Genomic DNA, 5,795 nt, shown 5'->3' on the forward strand with positions numbered 1-5,795 from the left:
AGATACGTGTGTGTGTGTGTGTGTGTGTGTGTGTGTGTGTGTGTGTGTGTGTGTGTGCGTGCGTGTGCGTGTGTGTGTCAGTATGTATGTTTTTTGGTGTTGTTTTTGTCTGTGTGTATGCGTGCGTGCGTGAGTGTGTTCACGGTGGGTGAGGTGGGTGCCAGTGGGCGGCGTGTGTGTGTGTGTGTGTGTGTGTGTGCGCGCGCGCTTCCATTTGTGTGTGTGTGTGTGTGTGTGTGTGTGTGTGTGTGTTCGCTGCGTCTGATTGTGCGTGCTTGTGTGCGCGTGTCTGTGTCTGTACGTGCATGCGTGCGAATGTGTGTGTGTGTGTGTGTGTGTGTGTGTGTGTGTGTGTGTTTGTGTGTGACAGAGACAGCAACACAGACAATCAGGCAGACAGACAGAGACAGAGAAAAACAGAGACAGGTAGAAAGAGACAGACATAATGTCTAGCAAAACCTCCCCATGTGTTTGTTCAGTGGGTTTGACTCATGACGCGTGCTGTGATGGTATTTTCTCGAATCAGCGAACACTTTCCTTCCCCTTCTCTTTGTTTACGAACGCACGCATACGCAGGCGCGCGCGCATGCCCACTCACAGACACACATACACACTCTCACACATACATACATACATACATGTAGAAGTGTGTGTGTGTGTGCGTGTGTGTGTGTGTGTGTGTGTGTGTGTGTGTGTGTGTGTGTGTTGTACTGCAGTTACACACGCACAGAGACATACATACTAATGCATGCACGTACGCATACACACATGCCCGCCCACACTGACACACATACAAACGTCACATGCCAACGTGGAGGACTACTCTCAAATGCTCATGTACTCTTTGAATGTGAGGCCTTTTTACCTAGATTTTCGGGAAAAAAGTGTTTAAAGATATTGTGAGAATTGTGTACTTCTGTTAAAAAATTTGCTTCGTAGTCCAGTTGGACATCTAATTTAATTAAGTTTTCAATTAACTTTATTCTAGGTTCTCGCTCCTTTGTATATAGATCTTTTCTTCTTTTTTTCGTCTAAAATCGCAGTATGTGGATAGATGTTAAACTGAAGTACAAATACACGCATACACGTGCGCATTCACGCAAACTAGTAGACGTACACACGCAGATATATGTATAGAAAGAGGGGGAGGGGGGTGTTCTTGTTAATATCAGTACCACCAAGCCTCCGAAAATATAATTGTTTATATTATGTTTGACTTTTTTTTCTGCACCCCAGCACTATAAAAAAACAACAACAAAAACCCATTGTGTTCTTGACGTAATCAAAGTTGAAAGCTGATTTCGTTTCTAAACGAATTGTTGTAGATGAGAAAGAGTTCATTGTATTATATTGTGTCGTGTCGTGTTTGAATTTGTATTGTATTGCTTTCGCTGAAGTGTAGTATAATGTTGTGTCGAAGTTTAAGTGTAGTGCAAAGTACAACAGACAAACGACAAAGAACAAGATCGTGAGGAAAATGGGGGAGGAGGGGGGGAATGTTGGAGGGTGTGTGTGGGAAATATTGAAGCAGTAAAACATAAAGGGATAAAGGAATAACATCAAAGACACACATTGAACGTCCGCTCACAGTTAATATCGCGGCGAACGCGTCTCACAAAGACTCTACACTTGCCGAGATGAAAACCCACGCTCTGGGGCAGTTTAGACTTTTCACGGGCATTTAACACTTTCCAGTCTGTTGCTCTGAAGGTCGGAGACCCTTCGTTATTGAAAGGTCCATGTCCTCAGACATTGTGGTGACAGAATAACGGATCTTTTGAACAAGAAATCGTAGGGGTTTCACACCCGCGAGGGCGCCATCTTTTACTGTGGCAAAGGGGGCAATGCAGGGATTTCCCATCGCCCCTCTTTTGTTAACGCTAACGCCGCCGACGATTGAAGACTGTAAAAGCTGCTGAGGTGTTAACGGCGGTCTCTGATCCTGTCATTTTATCCAATGATCCGAGAGGGCCACCCGCAAGTCGGAGGGGTTAGTTTTCTGACACTGTGGAACAGTCCGGCGTTGTTCTCTCTCTGTTTGTCTCTGCCTCTGAATTTTACTTCTCTCTCTCTCTCTCTCTCTCTCTCTCTCTCTCTCTCTCTCTCTCTGTATCACGCTCGCTCGCTCTCAGTCTATCTCCGTCTCTGTCTGTCTGCCTCTCTCTCTCTCTCTCGTTCACTCTCTATCTTTCCCTCTCTCTCTCTCATCTCTCTGTCTTCCTCGCCCCTCCTCTCTCTCTTTCTTTCTTTCTTTTTCTCTTTGTTTCTCTTTCTGCCCTTCTCCCCATCACTTATTCTCCTTTTTTCCCATACCCCTTCATTCCTACATTCTCGTCTCTCGGTCTACATGTGACTGTTTCTGTATTTCTGTCTATGCAGCCGTTTCTCTCTCTCTCTCTCTCTCTCACACACACACACACACACACACACACACACACACACACACACACACACACACACACACACTCACTCACTCACTCACTCACTCACTCACTCTCTCATCCCATTTCTTCTTTTTTTTTTCTTTTACTGCTGTCTCGGTCGCCTTCCCTAAGCGCCCCCTCCCCCCAATCCCTTTTCTTCTTTTTGCTTTTTTCTTTCCTTGTATATATTTTTTTTTCTTTTTGTCGGTCTGTCTTTCTGTCTGCCTTTATGGTTATGTGTAATATATGATAATCTCTGTCACTTGGAACAGAAGGGAAAAAAACAAACAAACAAAATACATAGATTGAAAAACATCCACATGCGCTGGGAAAACCCAAACAACATTGAGTCTGTGTTGAGAGAAAGAATTCTTCGCGCAGTCATTGAACATAAGTACAAAGGGGAGTTCTACCCAGAAAGAAGCAGAAAGAGGTTAACAACCTGCATTGGAATGCAGATTTTTGTTGGAGAACACACATATGTAATGCTCCATCCTACACATATAAATACACATCTGCACGCATTCTCGCACGCACGCACATGCGCACACACACACACACACACACACACACACACACACACACACACACACACACACACACACACACCAAAGCAACAACAACAACAACAAAAAACACACCAATGCCAAAACTCGGTCCACCCTCGAGCAGAGTTTTTAACCACGGGGGTTTTTCCCCGAATATTCCAAAGCCATGTCCGGCACCCTGAAAAGCACAGTGCTCAGTGAACGTGGCTGTGCCACTGAGGTATATCAGTGTTATGGGCTGTACACAACAAGTGTGAAGCTGTATCATGGGGGGTGGGGGGGGGGGGGAGGTGAGGGGAGGCTAACAGTTTGGTAACTTGGTGTGTCACTTGCCAGCTGTTTTTTCAGAGTTGGACACACCTGTTCTTGTGTATTTTTTGGCAGCTTTTGACTGTGATTTCCAAACATGTTTTGACATCCGTGTTCTGTGACCTGTTACATGTCAGCCGGTGTCACCACGCTGGAAAACGAATTATCAGTTTTGGGATTTTGATGATGATTGTTCAAGACGGACGGTTTTGTATTGACTTCGTTTTCTGACGTGGGATTCTCATGCTGGGGGTGTTAATCATCTGTGAATGTACGGAATGGCGACTAGGTTTTACTTCATCTACTTCTTCTTCTTGGGTTTTTTTTTGTTTTGTTTTGCTTTGGCGTGTCAGATTCCTGGATTTCATTGGCTTCTTCATTTTTACGTGTTACCTGTCAATTGGCTTCCCTGGTTTTAGATGACTCCTGTTTCTGGAAGTGGTCAGTAACTGTGGTTGTCCAAAAATGGCATCTTCTTTTATCTTGTATTTATTTATTTATTTTATTTATTTATTTGTTTGTTTTTGCGTGTGTTGAGTCTTCAAGTCTTCAGTGTGGGTAACTTAATGGCGGACTGTGGTCAGGAGGACGAGACGGCTGTCTTCACTGCTGGGGTTGGGCCGGGTGGGTGGCTGTGTTGTGGGGGGTGGCGAAGATGACTGCGTGCAAACCAGTCCCACTCTCTTGGCCAAGTATCCTTCCACAAGTGGAAAAGTGGCTCACTACTACTACTGCTACTACAACTGCTGCTGCTGCTACTACTACTATTGCTGTTGCTAGTACTACCACCACTCCCACCACCACCTCTGCTACTGCTACTGCTCCTGCTTATACTACCACTACTAATGCTGCTACTACAACTACGACCAACACTACTGCTGCTTCTACTACTGCTACCACTACTACTGCTGCTGCTGCTGCTACACTACTACTGCCAACACCACTTCTACTGCTGCTGCTTCCACTAATCACTACTACTGCTGCTACTACTATCACTACTACTACTGCTGCTGCTGCTGCTAGTATTACTACCACTATTACTATCGCTTCTATTACTGCTGCTGCTGCTGGGCATCCCAGCACACTAAAAGCCACTGCAACGAAAACTACGATAACCAAAGCAACAGAACCAGACTATCAAGGGAAAGAAAAATCTTTCACGCAGAGACCAGTTGTATCGCATTCACACCTCATGTACCATCAACACTGACTGGACTATCAGCGCTCTAAGTGAAATAAATGAGAACTAAACTATCAGTGTGCACGTGTGTGAAATCCTAGCCCTGTTCGTAGATATTGTTTTACAGATATTAACTCTCCTTTGCCTTCTGGTAAGAGAGAGAGACAGAGAGAGGGAGAGAATAGTGTGGGATTGACTTTGTCTACACCTGTTCGTTTCACACACACACACACACACATACACACAAACACACACAGTCACACACACACACACACACACACACACACACACACACGCTGTCTCTGTCTCTGTCTTTTTGTCTGTCTGTCGGTCTGCCTGTCTCTGGCCCCTCCCTCTCTCTCTCTCTCTCTCTCTCTCTCGTGCTGTATGAACATATAACTACATTATGATATGGTGTCAACAACACTCTCGATTCATCATTTAACGCAAAAAGAAAAACAGGTTATGAAAGTCGTCCCCCAGACTAGTGCACTATTCACTTCAAAGTTTCGATGAGCAAGGGAAGATAACGGGGATTTTTTTTTCTTTTGTGGTAAAATGTTTGATAGCAGCGGTGAGAAAGAAATAAAATCATTACAAAAATCTATATTACGCTGACGCCAGAGACACTTCCACAGAACTTCTAACAGAGAGAAAGAGTACAAACTGGGGAGGGGGCGTGGGGGACGAGGGGTATTCATGCACTAAAGTGAACAGAAGAAAAAGAAAAAATTGGAGATGGAAAAATAAAAAGAACAGACACATCCCAGACAGACAAATAAATCGTGGAAACAGGCAGAGGTATGCTATCTAAATCCTGTCTGAAATGCAGGATTACAATCGTCCTCTTCCATGGAAGTAATAAAAGGTGATAGAACACGCGACTTCAAGATAGTTTAGAGGCTATGCCAACGGCCATACCACTTTGAAAACACCGGTTCTTGTCCGCTCACCGAAGTCAAGCAACGTCGGGCCCGGTTAGTACTTGGATGGGTGACCGCCTGGGAACACCGGGTGCTGTTGGCAACCTTTTCTCAAGGCCTGACTAAGCACGTTGGGTTACGCTGCTGGTCAGGCATCTGCTTGGCAGATGTGGCGTAGCGTATATGGATTTGTCCGAATGCAGTGACGCCTCCTTGAGCTACTGAAACTGAAACTTAGAGGCTATGGAAACACCGTTTTTTGTCTGTTTTTAATTACGCCTTTTATGCCCAATCCTTATTGTTATTATTGTTATCATTATCATTGTTGTTGTTATTGTGCATGTATCGAAACCACCCAAAAAAACAACTGATGCTGTATGATCGCCGTTGTATGTGTGGAAAACTTCACAAC

At 44.7% G+C, this 5,795-nt stretch overlaps 1 non-coding gene across 1 annotated transcript; it reads left to right on the forward strand.

Annotated features, from left to right (window-relative positions):
- Positions 1-5,367: 5,367 nt before the first annotated feature.
- On the forward strand, positions 5,368-5,486 carry LOC143300088 (5S ribosomal RNA). Its single transcript, XR_013057605.1, has one exon. It is a non-coding gene; the product is annotated as a 5S ribosomal RNA (ribosomal RNA).
- The last annotated feature ends 309 nt before the right edge of the window (positions 5,487-5,795 follow it).

Source organism: Babylonia areolata, chromosome 25, assembly GCF_041734735.1.
Source record: "Babylonia areolata isolate BAREFJ2019XMU chromosome 25, ASM4173473v1, whole genome shotgun sequence".
NCBI classification, from domain to species: domain Eukaryota; kingdom Metazoa; phylum Mollusca; class Gastropoda; order Neogastropoda; family Buccinidae; genus Babylonia; species Babylonia areolata.